This window comes from Mobula birostris, chromosome 9, assembly GCF_030028105.1.
Source record: "Mobula birostris isolate sMobBir1 chromosome 9, sMobBir1.hap1, whole genome shotgun sequence".
NCBI lineage: Eukaryota > Metazoa > Chordata > Chondrichthyes > Myliobatiformes > Myliobatidae > Mobula > Mobula birostris.
This window is the reverse complement of record NC_092378.1, coordinates 20,392,738-20,417,035: the sequence shown is the minus strand read 5'-3', so window position 1 is coordinate 20,417,035 and position 24,298 is coordinate 20,392,738. Positions and strand designations below refer to the sequence as shown.

At 42.3% G+C, this 24,298-nt stretch overlaps 1 protein-coding gene across 3 annotated transcripts in view; it reads left to right on the top strand.

Moving 5' to 3' along the window:
* The window catches only part of met (MET proto-oncogene, receptor tyrosine kinase), a 163,384-nt gene that overhangs the window by 37,511 nt on the left and 101,575 nt on the right, over positions 1 to 24,298 (top strand). The gene's annotated exons all lie outside the window — the stretch shown is intronic.

Sequence of the window (24,298 nt, the reverse complement as noted above, 5' to 3'; positions counted from 1 at the left end):
GCAAAGTTACTGAAGGCCATTGGAATAATCGAATAATGCTATATTCCACAATGCCTTTAACATACTTTCCATTGATTTTTTTTTCTTCCTGAGTAATATCCAATTCATTGCTATCAGCAAGTAAAATCTATCCCATCACAGTCACCCTCACCTTCTCAGGCAATTTATTCCATGTATTCACCAATCTCTGCATCATTTTTTTTTACATTTTAGGTAAATACCCTTGTGGGAAATGGAGAAATTAAATCATGAGTTCATGTAATCTCTGTTCAAGGCAGGGTTCAAAATTTTCTGTCCTCATCTTGCAAGGATGTGGGGAAGATTATTATGAAGTAGTTTAAAGAGATGGTTGTAAATTGGCACAAACTCAGTACAATGAAAAGCCTGTTTCCATGCTGTATCTCTCTGACTGTATTGTCATCCTCAGTGACTGGCGCATTCACATCCCACATTGTACCAGCATCTCCCACCCTGCTGTGAATGGTTTCCACTCAGTTTTGATCTCCTCCATGGCCCCATGGATCTCCCCACCATACTCTTTGCCCAGCCCCTCACTGATTTAACTTCTCCTGTGTCCATCACATCAATCACCAGCCTGCCTGCTGCCAACAATCTTTGCCTCTTCGCTTGCATTTATCTCTCTAACCCCCTGATTTCATCTCCACCCTCCCCACTCCTCAGCTCTACCCTGATCATCTCACTGTGCATTTATCATCATCCCTATCTCCCCTAGCACTCACTCCCTTCCCTCTAATCAGGTCTCCTGCCCAGGCCCCAGTACTCTTCTCTTCGGCAATATCCTCTCCAGCTCCTCCAACCCCTATACTTGCTCTTCTATGCTAGTAAAGTCTGAGGAGGCATGGCTTCTCACAACTTTCCTCAAAAAGGGTTAACCCAGCACACACTGAAAATGCTCTAACCCGGAATTTCTTTACATTGTTATTCCCTTGTTATAAAGTCTATTATTATTTTACTCTTTTTATTTCCAGTACCTTGGATATGATGTCTTCAATCACCTGTCCACCAGTCACCTCCAAATCTATTTCCTTCATTTGTTCAATGTCTAACAACACTAAATACTCCAGATCAGGAGTTTCCAAACTTGGTCCAATATCATTAAGCCAGGGATCCGTGGATCCTAAGTTGGGAACACCTGCGCTGGGTAGTTGTCGGTATTTTTTCCTCTGCCTCAGAAACTCAATCCATGGTAGTCAGTGCCATGAATTTCAAAGTCAAAGTGTAACATGCTGATCTACATGTGCAGTACACTTAGTACCATTGACAGGAAATGAATTGCCATGACATTATGCCAGTTAATCAATCAGTATATCACCTATCTTTTCCAAATCTCTTCAATTTTTTTCATCCACTTTAAAATGGGTGTGCAACCAGATTTAGTGAGAACTCATAATCCAGGATATCTTCAAAAATGCAGCATCCATCATTAAGGACCCCCATCACCCAGGACGTGCCCTCTTCTCATTGCTACCATCAGTGAGGAGGTACAGGAGCCTGAAGGCACACACTCAGTGATTCAGGAACAGCTTCTTCCCTTCTACCATCCGATTCCTAAATGGACATTGAACCCATGAATACTACCTCACTACTTTTTTTCCTCCTCTTTTTGCACTACTCATTCAACTTTTTTGAAATATATATGTATATATATTTATGGTAGTTCAGTTTTGTTATTATGTATTGCATTGTACTGCTGCTGCATAACAACAAATTTCATGACACGTGTCAATGATAATAAACCTTCATTCCGATTCTGAATACCTCCTGCGTCTGACAGTCATGGCTTCGAGTACCATCCAGAAATCTGGCCCCATATCTTTCTCAGGACATTGCTGAGAAAGTGTGGCTCTGTTGTGGGGCTATCCATCAGTTTACATGTTAAGCTGAGATTCCATCTTCCCAAGTTAGATGGATGCAAAAGATTGACTGACACAGCTCCAAGAAAAACAGGGGAATTGTCGTGCTGTCTTGACCAATATTTATCTTAACAGTATTGATCACTTTAGAGACATGCATCTGGTTATTAATTCTTGGCCATGTTTCTCTGCACTACTGAAGTTCATCATTGGCAGTAATGTGCCTGCTGATGATTTAACACGTGTAAGTTGAGTCCTGATCTTAAGTGACATCTAACTCTCATCAGCCCAGCTCTCCAACTGAGTAAGCATTTCATCAGGATTTTAGAGTCAGAGTGTCGTAGAGCATTACAGTGCAGGTGCAGGCATTTTGCCCATCCACTCCATTGTGCTGTGTAACCCCATCAACCTGCACAGGGACAATAGCCTTCCATACCTCTTACATCCGTGTACCTATTCAGACTTCTCTTAAATGTTGCAGTCAAACCTGCATCCACCACTTCGGAGTCCAAAGTAAGTTTATCATCAAAGTACATATACAAACCTGAGATTCATTTTCTCGTGGGCATTCACAATAAATGCAGAGATCCACAATGGAATCAATGAAAGACCATACGTAATAAAACAAGCAACCAGTGTGCAAAAGACAACAAACTGCAAATACAAAAAGAAAAAAAAGTGAAAAAAAAACAATAAATAAATATCAAGAATGTGAGATGAAGAGTCCTTGCAGGTGAACCATTAGGTTGTGGGAGCAGTTCAGTGTTGGGTTAAGTGAAGGGACCTCCTTTGGTTCAAGAACCTGACGGTCCTGAACCTGGTAGTGTGGGTCCTGAGACTCCTGTGGCTCCTTCCTAATGACAGTAGCAAGATGTTGAGGGTCCCTGATTATGGACGCTGCTTTCCTGCAACAGCACTCCATACAGATGTGCTGAAAGGTGTGGTGGTCCTCATTGCAATGGACTGGGCTGAATCCATTACTTTACCCTTTCAGGGTGTTGGTGTCTCTATACCAGGCTGTGATGCAATATGCTGTAAGCCACACATCTTAGAAGTTTGTCAAAGTTTTAGATGACATGCCAAATCTTTGCAAACTTCAAAGAGAGTCACTGCTCTGCTTTCTTTGTAATGGCATTTATGTGCTGAACCCAGGACAGATCCTCTGAAACGTCACACCGGGGAATGAGTTGACACACCCGCACCACCCTCTGAGTGAAGATGTTCCCCCTCGGATTCCCCTTAAGTATTTCATTTTTCACTCTTAACCTATGGTTTGTAGCTCTAGTCTCAGCCAACCTCAGTGGGAAAAATCCTGCTTGCCTGTACCCTATCTATACCCTTCAAAATTTTGTAAACCTTCGTCAAAGCTCCCCTCATTCTCCTATGATTCAGGGAATAAAGTCTTAACCTGTAGAACATTCCCCTATAACTCAGGTTTTGTAGTCCCAGCAACATCATTGTACATTTTCTCTGTACTCTTTCTATCGTATCGATATCTTTCCTGTAGATAGGTGGCCAGAGCTGCTCACAACATTTGGCCTCACCAAACTTTTATATAACTTTAACATAACATCCCAATTCGTGTACTCAGTACTTTGATTTATGAAGGCCAATGTGCCAAAAGCTCTCTTTACAACCCTATCTACCTGTGACTCCACTTTCAAGGAATTATGGATCTGCATTCCCAGAACTCTTTGTTCTATCTCACTTCTCAATGCCCTACCATTCACTGTGTACGTCTTCGCCTGGTTGGTCCTCCTAAAGGTCAACATCTCACACTTGTCTGAATTAAATTCCGTCTGCAATTTTTCAGCCCATTTTTCCAGCTGGACCAGATCCCGCTGAAATCTTTGATAACCTTCCTCAATGTCCACTAAGCCCCTAATGTTGATGTCATTGAGAAATTTACTGATCCAATTTACCACAAAAAAGCCAAGATTTTTTGCCTGGCAAAATTGACTCATCCAAATGCCGAGCAAGTTCTGTTGTCCTAAGTATGTTGCACAATGTGACTTCCACATTTCATCTATTTGTCTTTGAACAAGAGTTTTTGCTGAATGGAATTGCTTTAATTATTTGATCTGGTGACATGCAAACCCTGCTCAGAACATCCCTTACTGCTGACAGAGTCAGTTCTTCTTCAGTTGTTTTTTTTTGTAATTTATTTTTTGTTGAAGTTCATCATCAAACAAAACTTTCCATAGGATGTATTTCAGATACTGTACATATATATCATATAGTCATATTTGTCACAAATCTCCACATAATATTTATCTGAGGTATACACTTATAAAAAGGAGAGGAAAGAAAGAACAATCAAAAGAAGAAAACTATGTACAGAGTAGAGCGTGATCTTTTTTTACAACATATTCATTAACTTGTGAGAATAAAATTAGGCCTATGAGGTGTTATGTAGTTAAACCATTTTTCCCAGTGTGAATCAAACTGTTCCAGCTTATGATTAACAGATGCTGTTACCTTCTCCATTTTGTAAATGTCCATTGTAATTTCCATCCATACATTTAAAGTTGGGCTCTCCTGTGATAACCATTTCCTGGTAGGGGTCTTTTTACCAGCCACCAGCAGTATATTCATTAAATATTTATCTCTTTTCAACTATTCTTGAGGTACATACGCAAAATATATGGTCCTACTTTCTAAGGATATTTCACATTTAAAGATGTTGTAGCTGTGTGCTACACACAGCGCTAGAATAACCACACGGAGTCGGTGAGTTAGAGTTGCGATGAAAGAGATTTATTCAAACTTCGCGGCCTGCTTTTAAAGCCTTTCCATTCCCGCCCTCCCTGGGGCGGGATTGCTGTGGGGAATGCATATTCCCAGACCCTTTCCACGCGCGAGATTTTCCCCCTGCTGGTGAAGATGGCCTGGCGCCCTTTCTGGTGCCGGCCCTCTGCCTGCGTGCGCTGTTGTGAGCCGGTTCGTGTGCGCTAGAAAGTGGGTCGCCACATAACCCCCTCCCCCAGAACCGGCGATACCTCCCCCAATGTCCACAGTCTGGATCGGCCTCTGTTTGGGAGGTCTGCCCCTGCGCCGCAGTGCCTGAGCCTGGACCGGCTGTGCCAAGTCCACATGGGCCGGTTTGAGTCGGTCCACCGTGAAAACCTCCTCTCTCCCCCCAATGTCTAGCACGAACGTGGACCCGTTGTTCCTGGTCACCTTAAACGGCCCCTCGTAGGGCCGCTGTAGCGGTGCCCAGTGTCCGCCCCGTCGTACAAAAAGAAACTTACAGTTCTGCAGGTCTCTGGGTACGCAGATCAGGCTCTGTCCGTGCTGTGAAGTGGGGATGGGGGCCAGGTTACCGAACCTCTCACGTAGTCTGTCCAGGACTGCTGTGGGTTCTTCCTCTTGCCCCCTTGGGGCTGGTATGCCGTACACCAACTCGGCCGACGAGGTGTGCAGATCCTCCTTGGGCGCCGTGCGGATTCCGAGCAGGACCCAGGGAAGTTCGTCCACCCAGTTAGGCCCCTCCAGGCGGGAGGTGACGGTGGAAACGCTCCACTAGTCCGTTCGACTGTGGGTGGTAGGCAGTTGTGTGGTGTAGCTGCGATCCTAAAAGGTTGGCCATGGCCGACCACAGGCTGGAGGTGAACTGGGCGCCCCTGTCGGAGGTAATGTGGGCCGGTTTGTGTGCGCTAGAAAGTGGGTCGCCACAATGTCTTGTAGGGCATTGTGTATCCCACGTCAATAATCTTTGACAATGGGTCATTCCCAGAAAATATGATAATGGTTTGCATTTTGATTTCTACAATTTCTCCAGCAAACAGGGAGGTTACTATCATAATGGGATTAGTTCTTCTTCAGTTGTATGAGGCTTTCCAGATTTAGCAATGAGCAATGAAATGTTGCATGAAGCATGCAAACCATCACTGTTTTGTTGTGAATTACTGGCAAACATGTTTTGAAGTTTTTTGTTTCTGAAAGTTTTCACAAAGTGACTGGAAATAAGCCAAGTTTTTGTTTGCTTATCAGAATGTATTCTCTTCAAATGTTCAGGGAGCCAAATTTCATTGTCTTGTTTGAAAAAGCTTTTTCACACAACAGACACATTGGCTGCTGTTGGTTGCTTGGTGCTGGTATAAATCCACATTTCAGATACACCACACTATACTGTCTACACTTCTTTTTTGTTTTGTTCTGCTTCTGCCATTTTCATTGTAGATTAACGACCCACGGTCAATTGCGTATTGTTTTATTCCAGCCTCCAATACTGCAGTCAATAAAGCGGAAAATTATGACATCATCATAGCTCAGGCAAACTGACTCCCTGCTTACAGGGAGGCAACGATATCTCGCTTGGGCTGTGGGCTACAGAAATGCAGTCAAGACCATTTGTAAGGGCAAATTCTGAACTTTACCCCATTGAGCGCCTACCGTAATTCATAGGAATTGTGTAACTGTGTGATTATAGTGTGGGAATTGTACTAGTTAACGCTGCACTACAGTAGTGAATGACAGTAATGCATGGGCCAGGCCTGGAAATAACATGATATCTTCAGTCCAGATTTCTCATGATATGCCAAATACAGAAGTATCCCATTGCTTTTAAACACCTATAATATGCTTCAAGCAAAGTCTAAGAGAAAGGTGGGTTAGCAAGAGATCATTGTAATCAATTATGAGGCACTGAGAATCAAATGATTATAATAAGTAATTCATTTCTTAACTTAAGCCTGTAATCCCTCAACTGCCTCCTTGGTACTGAGTGCCCCCCCCCACCACCACCCCTTTATCTCTGTTGTCCCATAGAAACTCCCATTGTTCTCAGGGAGTTGTCAATATTGTCCACTTGGGAACCATTAGTTGGGCCCACAACCCAACCGAGATATCACTGTCCCACCTTATGTACCTTCAAGCGAGAGTCAGGTTTTGCCTGAACTATGATGATGTGAGAACGCTATCATGTTTCACTAAAACCTGTATACAACTGATGATTTAAACCAGGGGTCCCCAACCTTTTTTGCATCGCGGACTGGTTTAATATTAACAATATTCTTGCGGACGTGGGGGGGCGGGGGGTGGGTGTTAATCACAACCGGAATATAGGTGATAGGTCACTTATAAGTGGCTAATACACTCAATTTCGTTTCTAAAGGGGTTTATCTAATGAATTTAATATTAAACACACAGTACATATTTTCCTCGCATGAATATAGTGATAAGTCAATTATAACAGTGGTCCCAAGCCTCCGGGCCACGGACCGATTCATTGCCGTGAAGAATGCAGCGGTACAGCGGTGGCCGGAACGTACCCAGCACATCTTTAAGATGCCGATTTTTGCCAATGCTCTAATTGCCGATTGCATCGCCTCTGATCTGGGCCGACATTTATGTGCCGGGCAGCACCTAATCAATTAGCTTGTTTATTTCGGTTTTTTTCTTAAAGATGTGCTGGGTGCGTTCTGGCCACCGCTGTATTCTTCGCAGCCCGGAGGTTAGGGACAACTGAATTATAAGTCACTTATGAGTCAATAGCATCATAACATTTTAAGTAACGTTTGGATATTAAACACACAACGCATATTTTCCTCGTATGAACATATAAAATTGTTGCAACACACCAATATCGCTGAATCAGTGGGAGCCTTGGGCTTGTTTTCCTGCAACAAGACGGTCCCATGGAGGGGTGATGGGAGACAGCGATACTCGAAGGGGGTTCCTTATGTCCAGTCTATTCCACAATTTAGTTTTCGTTGCATTCATCGCAGAAAACTCCACTTCACAGCGATATGATGTTGGAAATGGAAGCAACGTTTTCAGTGCTTTTGTGGCTCTCTCAGGATATTCAGCCTTGACTTTGATCCAGAATGCCGGCAGAGATGTTATGTCAAACATACTTTTCAGCCCACCGTCATTTGCAAGCTTGAGGAGTTGATCTTTTTCCCGCGCTGACATGGATGATTCACCGGAAGCATTCACCAATGGGTCACGGACCCATTCCTTTGCACGTCTTGGGTCACTGATGGCCTCGCGTGCGTTAAAGTTCAACAGTGGGCGTGACAGGGAATGAGGAAAAGTGCAGCTGACTCATATCGTTTCCTCGCGGCTCGCGGCCCATGGCCCAGTTGCACATGCTTTGCAGCCCGGTACCGGTCCGCGGCCCGGTGGTTGGGGACCGCTGATTTAAACCCCAGGTGTGCATTTACGTCATGATTTGTTCTGTTTAAATCTACTCTATTCTCCTATAACATTGACAAAATGGATTAATTCTATCTCAGAGCATTTTCTGCAATCCCATTCCCAGACACCTCACCCTGCAAAAACTCATTTCAGGGAGGTAGCACCATCAATTTGCGGGAGACTCCCGGAACTTCCAGGAGAGGTGGGATGTCTGCAGTAGAGTAGCTCCTTGGCAGCTAGCCAGCTAGTTTAAATAATGTTAGCTATTCTAATGAATGAATGACACCTGTTAAACTCACATCAACATGTCTTATACAGTCTTAACCCACCATGGGCAATAGAAAAGTCACTGTTGCAAACAGTGCAGCGAGCAACACTGTCATTATTTTTGACCCCTATTAGGCAGGGGTACACTTTAGTGTAGTCTGGGGTGATGTACGTTTCATATTTTCTGTTTTTGGAACTCTCTCGCTCTCTCGCGCTCATTTTCCGGCTCTCGCTCTCGCTCTCTCTTGCTCTCTCGTGCTTGCTTTCTCGCTCTCGTTCTCTCTCTCTCTCGCTCTCGGCGCTTGCTTTCTCACTCTCGCTCTCTCTCTCTCTCTCGCTCGCTCTCTCTCACGTGCACTGTCTCGCTCTCTCTTGTCACTCGCTCTCGCGCTTGCTTTCTTGCTCTTGCGCTCACTCTCTCTCGCGCACTGTCTCATGCTCGCTCTCAAAAAAATCAATTTCCGGGACATTGTATATAATTTGCGGTCATCAGGGAGCCACTATCAATTTGCGGAAGACTCCCGGAACTTCCGGGAGAGGTGGGATGTCTGCATTCCCCTGTAGCTTGATTTCTTTTACATGCCTATACAAGCTACTCCCCATAATTTGCCTACCATCCATTTATGAAATACAAGGTATAAGCAGCGGTCAAGTAAACTTCTTTTGAGATACGGGAGTAACCAGTGCACTCGGAAGAAACCCACACAATCATGCAAACTCCATACAGACAGCACCAGAGGTCAGATTAGAACGTAGCTCACTGGAACCTTGGGACAGCAGCACTATCTGCCGCACCAGTGTGCCACAGGTTCTGTGCACAACTGCATGCTTTTAAAGGTAACTTGTGAGACAGATTGCTGTCATCAGTTGTCAAGAGGAGCACGATGGATTCGTTCAGCAGTGAGGGTGCAACAGGGTTCGGTGAGGAAATTCATGCAATTCAATTACTCTAGGGAAAAATCTCGTTACGTTTTCTTGCACAGAAATTAAGGTTTTATTTACAGGCTCTGTCAGAACCTCGTCCACTTATAAAGAAATAAGTAGAACAGAATTTTTTTTTCTGAATTATGTGTATTTCTGTGTTATTCCTTTAATGGATTGTCTGTTGTTAACATTCCATTTAGGATAATTCCATTAAGGCATTCCATTAGGATAAGCTAACAGCATTAAAATTTAAAGCAAATTCCAAATTTGCTTTATTTGCTGGGCTATTACAGGAGCGGATTTTGGGCCTGATTGAAGCGATGGGGCCCAGGCCGAGAGCAAAAAATGAACTGATGTTTAACTGATTTAAGCGCTGCGCCAGATTAAAACGATCAAGGTGTTGAGGACAAGGATGGAGGACAAACCGATGTTCAGCCCACCTGAGCGCTGAAGTAACTGCAGCTGTGGCCTACCCATCGGCATTCACCTCAACACTGAACTGACTCCATGTCTGTGGCCTGCAGCCATCAAAACTGGCTCTGTGGCTGTGGACTGGCTTTTGAAGACTCTATCATTCATGTTCTGTGTGTTATTTGTTTACTTTTTTATTGTTGGTGTGTTTTGTTTTTTTTCACAATTTGGATGTGTAACGTGCTGTAAGATTTCACTGCTGATGTAATGGCCTCTCTAATGTTTCACTGCTGACGTAATGGCTTCTCTGTAGCAGCAATGTTTGGGTTATGACTAGAGATAACGGAGGCTTTGGAATGTGTGCCATCTGATGAGAGGCACGTTGCTCTTTCTTGTGGGTCTGAGAGAAAGGATTTCGCAGTCTTTTGTCAGGGAGAGGTGAAGAGAGAAGACGCAAATGGAGAGAATTGGTAGACCGCCAGATGGAATGGACTTGGAGCAAGGATCCGAGAGTCAGCTATGCTCAGAAGAGGTGGACGGGGAACGAATGGACAGAACCGTGAGCTCCAACGTTGCGCATTAGACTGTTTCATGAGAATGGGTCCTTCCCCTTTTTTGTTTCTTTACTAACCATATAGTCAAATAAAGAATTATAAAGCTCAACCGTTTAATTGCATATTGTGTACTGTTGGTTATTTCATGGTACTGATTTGTAACAGGGGAATACATCATGTAGCAACCACCCAAACAAGATTTCTTAAGTTTGGCTGGGCCGGGGGCTGTCTTCCTCTAGATTAAGCCACTAGGGTTACAGATATTTGACAGCCTTTGTTGTGTGGGCACTATTGTATTTCTTTGTTTTGTGGCTGACTGCAGAAAGACGAAAATCAAGGTTGTATATGGTATACATACTTTAATAATAAATGTTCTTTGAACTTTTCAACTTTGAAATAGATAACTTATTTTTACATGGAGATACTCATCCAAAAGAAGTTTGATCAGGGGCCAAATTTCAGCTGATGTTTAATAGTAAAAGAGCTTTAATTTTTTGGCAAATTTGCTTTATTTCTGATGCTGTTTTTTTTCACATCCATTCCACAATCCTTCACAATAACAGGCTCATCGATTTGCTCCTTTTCAATTCTAGTTTTCCTCCTCTTTCTGTCTTCTAATCACTCATGTAGATGAAACTATTATTTTGGGTTAATGGCTATGAAGATGTTTAACTGATTCCAATTAGCATTATTTCAGGGATAATTTGATTAAACTGCTGACTAACATGGTGGCATCTGTAATGCAAAGTCATGTGTCTGTGGTAGCATCTTGTGTATACTGTACTAACCTTTGATAAACAAAAGGGGACCAGAAAAGCTATTGCATAAGTTAATGCTAACTTATCTGCTCCTGCTGTAGACCATGGTATTATACACTGAAAATAGAAACAATTTCTTTTTTAGAAATATTGATTAAAACCCTTTAGATTTCTCGAAGGAAACCCGTGTGCATGTTAAATTCATTAGTTCTGTGAGTGTATCCATACCTCATTGTTTAATTACATAAATTGACATAGCAAATTGATTTCTGCCTGTGAAGGCACTTATATTGTGATAGTCTGTGTCCCTCATGGGTTGAGACTAGTGTCTGGTAATGATCAATATTGATTTGTCTCGACTACGAATGTTGAAATGAAACAAAAACCACAAGTATTGTGTAAAGAAAATTGATAGTTTTAACTGGGAACACGTTAATACTAATTTGGAAATAACTGTGAATTAGAATTGTATATTTTCAACTTTTTTTTCTACCAGACCATTTCATGATTTTTCTTAAGCATTAATATTAACAAACTCAATTTAATCTCAATGCATAGAATATGAAAGCTGGTTTACATCTCCATTTTGGACAAGGTTGGTCAGCACAGATGCAAAACTAAACTGCTGTATATTTTCTTGAATGACCATGTCTGTATTGTTCATCCTTGTTTCCCCTCCGTGAATACTGCCTAAAATATCATGTAAAATGGCGGTGAATATTGGTAACTCGCGTTGAGGCATTTGATGTTGCAGTGTTTGCCGAGCTTGGCAAATAGCTTTCAGACGTGTCATTAGTCGAGGTGATACCCTCGGTGCGCAGTTGTTGGAGTTTCTCTCCGGGAGTGCGCAGGTTTATATAGCCCCCTGTTGACTTGCCTCAGTCTTGATTGGCTACCGCTACGGTTTACAAGAGTAAACTGAAGGGGTAGCCAATCAGGACTGAGGCAAGCGAATGGGTGTCTATATAAACGCACGCACTCCCAGAGAGAAACTCCAACAACTGTGCACTGAGGATGTCGCCTCGACTGGTGATAAAATGTCTGCAAGCTAATTGCCAAGCTCGGCAACACTATAACATCAAAGTACCATGTATTCACTATTTTCTATTTTTATTTCAGATTTCATCATTCACACTTTTTAAGCACCAGAGTAAAAGTATTTTTGAAATCCTGTGTCATTTGGAACATACATTCATTTTGCATTTGGCCTTACTTCCTCTTAAAACTAAAGTACTAGTTTTGAATCAGTTCAATCATTTGTTTTGTAAATTCATGATGTGAAATGATATGTCGGTCATTATTATACCAGCAGAATGGGTAATGTGTCTATACAGTGATAAGATATTGGTTTGAGGAATAAAACCTTCATTTGTTAGACTATCATCTCAGAGTCAGAATCAGGTTTATTATCACAGCCTAATATGTAGAGACGTTAGTTGCTTTACAGCCTCTGTTAAATGCAAAAACATAAAATTACTATAAATAACAAAATAGATAAATAGTGCAAAAAAAAATCTTGAGGTAGTGTTCATGGGTTCATAAGTAGTTCAGAAATTTGATGCCTGAGGAGGAGAAAGCATTTCTGAATTGCTGAGTGTGTGTCTTCTGGCCCCTGTACCTCTTCCCTGATGATGGTAATGACAAAAAGGGCATGTGCCAGATAGTGAGGGTCTGAGGAACCCCCTCTTGAAGATGTCTTTGATGGTGGGGAGCGTTGCGTCAACTCTGCTAGCTCCTGAATGGAATGTTCTCCAATGTATATCTGTAGACATCTGCCAGAGTTTTTGTTGACATACTAAATCTCCTGACATATTTAAAGTAGAAAGCGCATGGCATGCCTTCTTCATGATTGTATCAATGTACTAGGCCCAGGACAGCTCCTCAGAGACGTTGACACCCAGGAACTTAATGCCGCTCACCCTATCCACTGCTGACCCCCCCAGTGAGGGCTGGTGCGGTCATGAAGTCCACAGTCAATTCCTAGGTCTTGCTGACATTGAGTGCAAGGCTGTTGTTGCATCACCACTCAAACAGCTGATCTATCTCACTCCTACATGCCTTCTCATTGTCACTTCAGATTTTACCAACAACAGCTTTGTCACCCGTGAATTTGTAGATCGCATTTTAGCTGTGTTTAGCCACAACAGTCATGAATATAGAGTGAGTAGAGAATTGGGCTAAGTTTGTGTTGATTGTCACCGAGGAGGAGGATGTTTTTATCGATCCAGGCTGATTGTGGTATCCCAGTAAGGACGTCAAGGATCCAGTTGTAGAGGCCTAGGTTTAGAACCTTGGTGGTTAATACTGAGGGGATAATGGTATTGAATGACAAGCTGTAATCGATAAACAGCAGTCTGGCAGATGTTTTGCTGTTGTCTAAGTGCTCCAAAGCAGAGTGGTTCATTCTAGTCACAACCAGCCTCTCAAAGCATTTCATCACAGTAGATGTGAGTGCGACTAGGCAATAGTCATTGAGGCAGCTCACCCTGCTCTTCCTGGGCACCTGTATTACTGCTTTTTTGAAGCAGGTAGGGAGTTGTATGGAGGGAAATGAATAGTTGATGTTTTGAGGTGGAAGTTGGTGGCGAAGTTGATAAAATTTCCATGCATGAAGCAGCACCAATGCAGTCATCAATGTAATGAAGAAAGAATCGGTCTGTAGATTTGACTCTGTAGAACAACCCATGTTCCAGTGAAAAGGCATAAGAGACCAGAGATGGGTGAGGAGTAGTGGAGGGGCAGTAGGACCCAGCAGAGCCATGAGAGGATTTGTTCTAGGAGCAATTGAGACCAAGATTACAACCCGGGGAGCAGGAACCGCAGCCTGGAGGCAGCCAGCCCTCAAATTCACTAGGTCCACCTCTAAAATCTCTCTTCCCTTTCTTGATCTCATTATTTATCAACATCTTTTACAAACCCACTGACTCCCACAGTTCCCTTGACGACACCTCTTCCCACCCTGTCACTTGAGAGGATGCTATTAACTTTTTTACTATATCTGTTTGCACAATGAAGCTTTCCATTCCAGGACATTTCTCCATTGAGCTCTCTCCTGCATCTCCTTCATTTCCCACACATCTACCCTCACCCCTGCCTCCACATAGAAGATAGTGTTCTCCTTATCCTCACGTATCACTCAATGAGTATCCAACATATTCTCCACAGCTTCTGCTGTCTCCAGCAGGATCCCCCCACAAGGCACATCCTCTCCTCCTCTCTATGCTTTCCAGTCCACTATCCTCTCCTATCAGTTTCCATCATCACTTATTTGCCTCTTTCACCTAACACCTCCTCTCATTCTAACTTCCACCCCTTCCCCCACGTACCTACCTTCCACCTTCCCCCCTCCTCCACCTGGATTCACCCATTACCTAACAACCTGTCCTCCTTCCCCTCTCCCCCACCCTTCTACTCTGGCTTCTGCCCTCTTTCTTTCCAGTCTTGTTGAAGAGTCTCAGCCTGAATCGTTGACTGTTCATTCCCCTCCATTGGTGGTGCCTGACCTGCTGAATTTCTCTGCCGTTTATTTTTGTGTTGCTCTATAATCTTCCCCCTTCCTTCTCAGTCCTGAAGAGGGGTATCGGTTGAAAGCGTCAGCTGTTTATTCATTTCCATAGATGCTGCCTGACCTGCTGAGTTCCTCCATCATTTTGTGTGTGTTGCTTTTGATTACAAGCTTCTGCAGGCTTTCTTGTGCTTATGATCTGCATTCTTTCCTGTGTCTCCAAATTTGTTTCTCTCATTATCTAGAGCAAACCATCAGAGCCACGTCAGAGGAGACAGAAACAAGCAGCAGGGAGGAGGTACAGGAGCCTGAAGACACACACTCAGTGATTCAGTAACAGCTTCTTCCCCTCTGCCATCAGATTTCTGAATGGACATTGAACCCACGAACACTTCCTCACTACTACTTTCTGTCTTTTTGCACTACGTATTTAATTTAACTATTTGCTTTATATATACTTACTGTAATTCTCAATTTTTATTAATGTGTATTGCGATGTACTGCTGCCACATAACAGCAAATTTTACAACTTACATCAGTGGTTCTGATTCTGATTCTGTCTCTACTTTTAAGAGACATTTAGACAGACAGCGAAGTAGACAAGGCATAGAAATGCTATCCTAATATGGGTAAATGGGATTAGTGTAGATGAGCAAGGGGTCAGCATGGAAGTAGTGGGTTGAAGGGCCTGTTTCTATCTGTACAACTCAAAGCTTAATTGATGCCCCCTTTTTGAATGTTAATATCACACAATTGCCCTCATTTTTCACCCAGCTAGAAGATAACATTTCCAGGTATTTACAAAATAAATGGCAGGTTACAGTTTATTTGAAACAAGTGATAATTTTGGAAGTATCATGCTAATATAAAGTTGTATTTTAGTTTTATATGCATTGATGTTAGAGATGTTATATTGTGTGGCTAAAAGAAATACCATCAGTAGTCTTTTAGTTTCAACCCTTCTGAAAAGAGATTTTTAAAAGAATGCAAGCTGATCTGAAATACAGTAAAATAAAAGCTGTTTTTTTACTTACAAGAAGCAAGTATGATAGTGTGTGTTCAATGGCAACAATTTTTCAACTCCTTTTTAAGGAAAGATAGCAACCTGACTGTTTTCTCTCATTCACAAAGTCATGAAATTGGTGTTAACGCCACAGTGCACTTCAGTGTAAGTATGGTACAGTAGCAACTAGAGAAGGAAAGTGGCAAAGGGAGCATGTTGCCACAGATTCACTATTGCAGTTCTGTGGTTATTGGGCTGTATCTCGTAACATCATAATGAACCTGAGGATGACACGCACTGCGGAATCTAGGGCTGTGCTGAGCAACATGAAAAGGCTTGTAGCTTCTGCTCAAGGCTGAAATCAAAACCACTTCATGTTCAGAATTGCCTCCAAGCTGAAGTACATGATATGTTTGGCAGATCCTATTTCACTTAGAAGTAATGTTCAGCATACTTCTTTTTCACTTTTGTGTCTGCCTATTTTTGTTGTATTTGCTTGGAGACTTGAAGTCTTCCTAGCAAATGTCAAGGACTAATTTGTCAAATGCTACAAATTGAATACAGTTCAAAACCTAAAGTAAGATAACACTCCTTATCCACATACTGTGATGGATTATGTGTAAGTTACTGCATGGACCTCAAAATACAAGACCATAAGACATAGGAGCAGAATTAGGCCATTTGGCCCATTGAGCCTGCTCTGCCACTCGATCCTTTTTTCCCCTCCTTAGCCCCACTCGACAGCCTTTTCTCCATAACCTTTGATGCCATGGCCAATCAAGAGCTTATCAATCTCGTGCCTCCACAGTGGCAGGCGATTACAAATTCCACAAATTCATTACCCTCTGGCTAAAGAAACTTCTCTGCATTTCTGTTTTAAATGGACGCTCCTCCATCCTGAGGCTGTGCCCTCTTGTCCTAGACTCCCCCACCATGGAAAACATCCTTTCCACATATACTCTGCCTAGGTCTTTCAACATTCCAAGATTTCAGTGTTATTCCTTCTAAATTCCAGCGAGTACAGACCCAGACCTATCAAACGTTCCTCGTATGATAACCCTTTCATTCCCAGAATCATCCTTGTGAGCTTCCTCTGGACTGTCTCCAAAGCCAGCACATCTTTTCTTAGATAAGGAGCCCAAGACCGTTCACAGTACTCAACTGTTCCTACAACGTATGGCTTCATTTTCATGGACTCTTCACCTCATGTTCTCAATATTTATTACTTGTTTTTTTTTCCTTTTTGTATTTGCACATTTCATTGTCTTTTACACCTTGTTTATTTGCCCGCCCTTTGTGTACGGTCTTTCATTGCTTCTATTGTCTTTCTTGTATTTACTGTGAATGCCTGCAAGAAAATGAATCTCAGGGTTGTAAGTGGTGATATATATGTACTGTGATAATAAATTTACTTTGAACTTTAAATGCACTATACATTTATACCAAATCTCCTCAAACTCCTAACGAAGTAAAGTTGTTGGCGTGCCTTCTTCGCAATTACATCAATGTGTTCGGCCCAGGATAGATCCTCAGAGATGTTGACACCCAGGAACTTAAAGCTGTTCATCCTTTGCACTGCTGTCCCCACAATGAGAACGGGTACGACTTCTCCCAACTATCCCTTTACGAAGTCCACAATCAATTCCTTGATCTCAGTGACGTTAGATGCAACGTTCTTGTTGTGACACCACTCAACCGGCTAACATATCTGACCTCCGTACACCTCCTCATCACCATGTGAAACTTCATCAATCACAGTGGTGTCGTTGTGAATCTCTAGTTGGCATTTAGGCTGTGCTTAGTCACACATTCGTGAGTGTAAAGAGGGTAGAGCAGTGGGGTAAACACACATTCTTGAGGTGAGCCAGTGTTGACAGTCAATGAAGCGGGTTTGTTCTTACTGATCTGCACAAAACGTGATCTCCCAATGAGTAAGTCAAGGATCTAGCTGCAAAGAAGGTATAGATGCCCAGGTTTTGAAGCTTGCTGATTAATACTAAGGAAATGATAGTATTGAATGTTGAGCTGTAATCAATAAACAGCAATCTGATGTATGTTTTGTTGCTGTCTCGGCACTCCAAAGCAGAGTGACAAGCCAGTGAGATTTCATCTGTTCTAGGCTTATTGCAGTAGTAGGCAAATTGCAGCTGTTTAAGGTACTTGCTCTAGTCATAACCAATCACTTCATAACAGTAGATGTAAGTGCTACTGGGCGATTGTCTTTGAGGCAGCTCACCCTGCTCTTCTTGAGCTGATTGTTGCCCCTTTGAAGCATGTGGCAACCTTAGATCCCAAGAGTGAGAGGTTGAAAATGTCCTGACCACTGCAGCCAGTTGATTGACACAGGTTTTTAGTACCTGGCCAGTTAGACTGTCAGGGCCTGATGTTCAAAGTTCAAGTTCAAAGGTCAAAGTAAATTTATTATCATATATGTCATCATGTACAATCCTGAGGTTCATTTTCTTGCAGGCATACTCAATAAATCCGTAATAGAATGAAAACCAGAATAGAGTCAATGAAAGACCGTACTAATTTAGATGCTCAACCAGTGTACAAAAGACAACAGACTGTGCAAATATTAAAAAAAGAAATAATAATAAATGAATGAATAAGCAATAAATATTGAGAACATGAGATGAAGAGTCCTTGAAAGTGAGTTCATAGGTTGTGGGAACATTTCAGTGATGGCATAAGGGAAGTTGAGTAAAGTTATCAACTTTAGTTCAAGTGCCGGATGATTGAGGAGTAATAACTGCTTCTGAACCTGGTGGTGTGAGTCCGGAAGCTCCTGTACCTTCTTCCTGATGGCAGCAGCAAGGAAAGAGTGTGACCTGAGCGGTGGGGTCCATGTTGCTTTCCTGCAACAATGCTCTGTGTAGATATGCTCAATAATGGGGAGAGCTTTAACCCATGATAGACTGGGCCATATCCACTACTTTCCCTTCAAGGGCATTGGTGTTTCCATACCAGGCTATGATGCAGCCAGTCAAAATACTCTCCACCACACCTCTATAAAAGTTTGTCAAAGTTTTAGTTGCCATGCCGAATCTTTGGAAACTCCTAAGGAAGTACAGGTGCTACCTTGCTTCCTTCTTAATTGCACTTACTAGGCCCAGGACAGGTCTTCTGAAATGGTAGCACCAGATATCCCACCCTGCAAAAACTCATTTCAGGGAAGTAGCACCATCAATTTGCGGAAGACTTCCGGAACTTCCAGGAGAGGTGGGATGTCTGCAATAGAGTAGCTCCTTAGCAGCTAACCAGCTAGTTTAAATAACGTTAGCTATGCTAATGAACAAATGTCACCTCAACATGCCTTTTACAGTCTTAACCCACCACGGGCAATAGAAAAGTCACTGTTGCAAACAGTGCAGCAAGTAACACTGTCATTATTTTTGACCCCTTTTAGGCAGGGGTACACTTTAGGGTAGTCTGGGGTGACGTACTTTTTATATTTTCCTTTTTTGGAACACTCAGCCATGGCGCGCTCTCTCCCTCTCTCTCTCTCTCTCTCACACACGCGCTCGCTCTCTCTCTCTCTCGTGGTCACCCTCGCACACTGTCTTGCTCTCTCTCACGCTCTCTCTCGCGTGCGCCCTCGCTCGCTCTCAAAAAATTGATTTCCGGGATATTGTATATAATTTGCGGGCATCAGGGAGCCACTATTAATATGTGGGAGACTCCCGGAACTTCCAGGAGAGGTGGGATGTCTGTAGCACTGAAGAATTTAAAGTTGCTGAGCCTCTCTCAGAACATGAAGCTTAAAAGGAATCCATGGAAATGCATAAAGCTTTGAGGATAAAGCAAGAATAGGAAAGTTTACAAATGAGCAGGGTGATGATAAAATTTGAAGATAAGAATAATTTATTGTGTTTGTGGCAGAATATGCATGGATCGTACTTTGTATCTTGAACGTTATGAAGACTGGTGGGAAGAGGAAGTCAGTAAGGAGGGTTTTTGCAAGTTTAAGATTATTAATCCAACATTAATTACTCAAGTAGAAACAAAACTCAAGGCTTTTGCAATCAGTTTATTTTCTTCCACGCTTTGTGTAGCTAATTGGGAAATACTAATATGATTAATCACAATTTTTAATTAATAGACAAAAATGAATAATAGACTTCTTAATTATACATGATCTCAACACTCATGTAGTGAATGGATACATGTATTATCCATCTTAATGAAAAATGCTTTGACAAAACCCAGAACATTTCTGATTGTTGCATCTGCTTTATATCCTATGTTTTATTCATCTATGAGGTGTGTTTTTTTAATGACAAGACTACCATTAATTTACATCAAGAATGTCAGGATTTTCACTTTGAAGCTGGACACTTTCCATAACTGGAGATATCTCCACCATTGTTGCATCGAGAGTTTCAATTGATATGCTACAATTGTTGCATGACTTCGAAGGGAACTTGTAGAGGGTTTCGTGGTTTCTCTACCTTTCTCCTTCCAGGTGGAAAATTTGTGGGCTTTGAAGAAACATTTTTAACATTGTTGAGCAGCAAAACTAAACCAAAACCAAAACAAAACAATTGCCGCTGCCTGCGACCCTAGGGATTTGTTATACTTGCATGACGCACCCCTAGTTCCACAGATTGCTTCAAAATTCGAATCCTTTATTCAATCCTTTGTTAGCAGTTTGCAAACTTACAATCTTGAACCAATGAACTTAAGCATACCCAGGTGTAAGCTAAGCATTACTCAGTGTTCTCTCAGCAGTCAGCAAAAGGTACAAGCTCTGCCGATCCCAAGCTACAAACTGCCAGGAAATAAGCAAGAATATGTGATTTATTCCCTTTGCCTTTACCAAGCCCCCACTCATGTAACTTGTTCCCACAATAAGCATAATAAACATCCAACACAGAGAACAATGCAGATAGAGGACAGATCCATGGTTCCTACAATTGCAGATAATGCACCAAGTGTAGAGAGTGTGACTGTCAAGCACATTACTGCTTCATGGTTAGTTGCTATACTGATGTGTAACACATAATTAATACCAACCTTCCAAAGCAAGGGAGCAGCAGCAGATTGTCTGGAGATGTCAACCATGTCAGCTGGACAAAACCAGTAGTCGAAAGCAGGAGGGAGTTTTGAGTGAGATTTGGGGCAAGGAGAGGGATTATCCAATCCCTCAGTCCATTGCAAGTGCAGAAAAACACCAGGAAGCTACATTAGGATGGAAGTTTCTGTGGTGTGAAAAGAAAGACTGCAGAGTTTTGTTTTTCATAATGATAGACATTGTATTTGTTTGTATCAAGGATATTATTTTTGTACTGCGTGTTAGGTGTTTTGTTCTAAACTTAGTGCACACGTTGAAATGGTATCACAGTAAAAGTGTCTAGGGATGCTTGGTGATTATTGTTACATGGTACAACTTGAAACTTGAATAAAGAAGTTTGCAAAAATAAATCCTTGTCCAATATTGGAGCATACAAAGTAATATTACTACCTTGAATATCATTAGCTTGCGGCAATGACTTTCACCACTAAAATGATCTAAACTTAGATAGAAACCTCATCTATTACTTGCATCATGTCAGTGAACAAAGCTGCTTTCAACAATATAGGAAAGAGACTGTTGATCAGCAAGTTTCGCATAATAGACTTTGGTTATGAATTGTGTGGTGTGAAGTGTGGCAGACAGCGTGTGTTTCTGGGGATGTTTAAGCAGTGAAAAGGCTGCTGTTAATAAAAGCTTATAATTCTGAGTGTATACACTTAATTTTATTCTGCTGTTGCTAATTATGGAAAGATTATTTTCAAAGTTCATCCCCTGCACAATGCATGTGATTGGACACTGATGATGGGCATAGTTTGTTTCTGATTGTCAAATCTAGCAAAAATTCAAAATGGGTATATGGTATTTCTTTTTGATTGTGAGATTTATGTAGTCTTTGTGGGGATAATTATTGTACTCAGGATTATTTAAAGCTAGTTGATATTAAACTGATAAACAGAGTCGAATATGGGGTAATTTTGTTTTTATTCTGGCCTGGAATTTACCTGAAATCAGTCTCAAAAGATCAAAGAAGTTGTTGGATCTCTGTTCATTTCTGATCCTCGGGGTTCTTCCATGAGCCAAGAATGACAAGCAGCCTTAATTCTAAGATTTCAGTTTATTTTCGAGTACAAACATACAAATACTAATCAATCTAGATAAAGAGCTGAGAAATGATGCTAAGAGGTGTAAGACAAAGGAATAAAGATGGCCAAGAAGACAAAATGGTGCCTCTGAAAAATCTATCGCTTTTTTTTAGATTAGATTATGAGGACACTCAGTCCTCGTTTATTGTCATTTAGAAATGCATGCATTAAAAAATGATACAATGTTCCTCCAGAATGATATCACAAGAAACACAAGACAAACCAAGACTAAAACTGACAAAACCACATAATTATAACATATAGTTACAACGGTGCAAAGCAATACCATAATTTGATAAAGAGCAGACCATGGGCATGGTAAAAAAAAGTCTCAAAGTTCCGATAGCCTCATCATCTCACGCAGACGGTAGAAGGGAGAAACTCTACCTGCCATGAACCTCCAAGCGCCGCAAATTTGCCGATGCTGCACCATTGGAAGCACCCGACCGCAGCGGACTCTGAGTCCGTCTGAAAACTTCGAGCCTCCGACCAGCCCTCTGACACCGAGCACTGAGCACTATCCTCTGCCGAGCACTTTGACCCCGCCCCGGCCGCTGAGCAACAAGCAAAGCCGAGGACTCGGGGTCTTCCCCTGCAGAGATTCTGGATCACACAGTAGCAGTGGCAGCGAAGCAGGCATTTCAGAAGTTTCACCAGATGTTCCTCCGTGCTCTCACATCTGTCTCCATCAAATCAGGATTATGCACAGCACAATACTTGACAGATTACAGATATCACCACCGGAGTGGCTGCAGCGAGCTGCGTCACGCCGCCGTCTTCTCCTCCTCTAGCATCACTTTTAGAGATAAGATTAAAAAATTCCTTAGATAGGAATGAATTAGGCTACATAATTGAAACAATTGCCTCACATGGGTAATGTGCTAATACTTAGCCAATGAAAAATGAGAAAAGTGATAAACTACACACATAAAAGTTGCTGGTGAACGCAGCAGGCCAGGCAGCATCTCTAGGAAGAGGTACAGTCGACGTTTCAGGCCGAGACCCTTCATCAGGACTAACTGAAGGAAGAGTGAGTAAGGGATTTGAAAGTTGAAGGGGGAGGGGAGATCCAAAATGATAGGAGAAGACAGGAGGGGGAGGGATGGAGCCAAGAGCTGGACAGGTGATTGGCAAAAGGGATACGAGAGGATCATGGGACAGGAGGTCTGGGGAGAAAGACAAGTGGGGGGGGAACCCAGAGGATAGGCAAGGGGTATAGTCAGAGGGTCAGAGGGAGAAAAAGGAGAGTGAGAGAAAGAATGTGTGTATAAAAATAAGTAACAGATGGGGTACGAGGGGGAGGTGGGGCATTAGCGGAAGTTAGAGAAGTCGATGTTCCCTTACACCTTATATTCCGTCTGGGTAGCCTCCAACCTGATGGCATGAACGTTGACTTCTCTAACTTCCGCTACTGCCCCACCTCCCCCTGGTACCCCATCTGTTACTTATTTTTATACACACATTCTTTCTCTCACTCTCCTTTTTCTCCCTCTGTCCCTCTGAATATACCCCTTGCCCATCCTCTGGGTCCCACACCCCCTTGTCTTTCTTCCCGGACCTCCTGTCCCATGATCCTCTCGTATCCCTTTTGCCTATCACCTATCCAGCTCTTGGCTCCATCCCTCCCCCCCCTGTCTTCTCCTATCATTTTGGATCTCCCCCTTCCCCTCCAACTTTCAAATCCCTTACTCACTCTTCCTTCAGTTAGTCCTGACGAAGGGTCTCGGCCTGAAACGTCGACTGCACGTCTTCCTAGAGATGCTGCCTGGCCTGCTGCGTTCACCAGCAACTTTTATGTGTGTTGCTTGAATTTCCAGCATCTGCAGAATTCCTGTTGTTTAAAGTGATAAGCTGTTAGTTTAGCTGCTGTAACGCTTTCTGCCGGTGAGTGAAAAATACATGAGTTTGTTAAAAGGTACAAATCTTATAAGAAGTATTATTTTAAGAAACAGTGGTTTTCAACAAAAGGTAGAACTGAATTAATGCACAGCATGATTTTCCTTGAAGATTTATGCTAATTTAGTTAGAAGTCGACCCCACCCACAAATGCATGCAGAACCCCAGACTAAAATAATAATTTCGTCAAAATTCTGCTAGTTGTACTTGTAGTAGATCTTCAAGAAAGCTCTTGGAGTTAAACTTCTTGATAGGCCTTAGTTTCACTGTTCTTTGCCATCATCCTCTCCATTGTGTGACTGCTAATCCTTCATGATTTCAACCAGTATCTCACTAACCTACTGTCTGACCTTGGAGCTTACTTCCCTACTATCCTCACTTTCTGCCTCCGCGTAAACACCAACCTGCCTTATTCATTTGATTCACCACATCATCCATTGTGGGTTTATCACTCTCATCATCTCAGTTACTGGTAGGCCTGTCTTCATTCACTTCCCTATTTCGCTCTCCATCCAATTCCTCCTGGCTTCTTCCTTTGTCTGCCCCTGGAGGAGGTTCACTCCTGGTTCATAATGGTTGCACTTCTGCAAACCTAACCATCTCAAACTGTTCAGCAAACCACTTGTTTCCAGCTTTGACACTCTAGGTTCATTTAAAACTTTAAATTTCTTTAAACCTCCACAAGCTACTGGTATAGTCTTCACTTTTGCTCCTTTAAATCTAACAGATAAAGAATTAAATAGACGTGACAAGCAACTGGTTTAATATTTTACTGAAGTGCTTTGATAGATGACATAAAGTGTCGG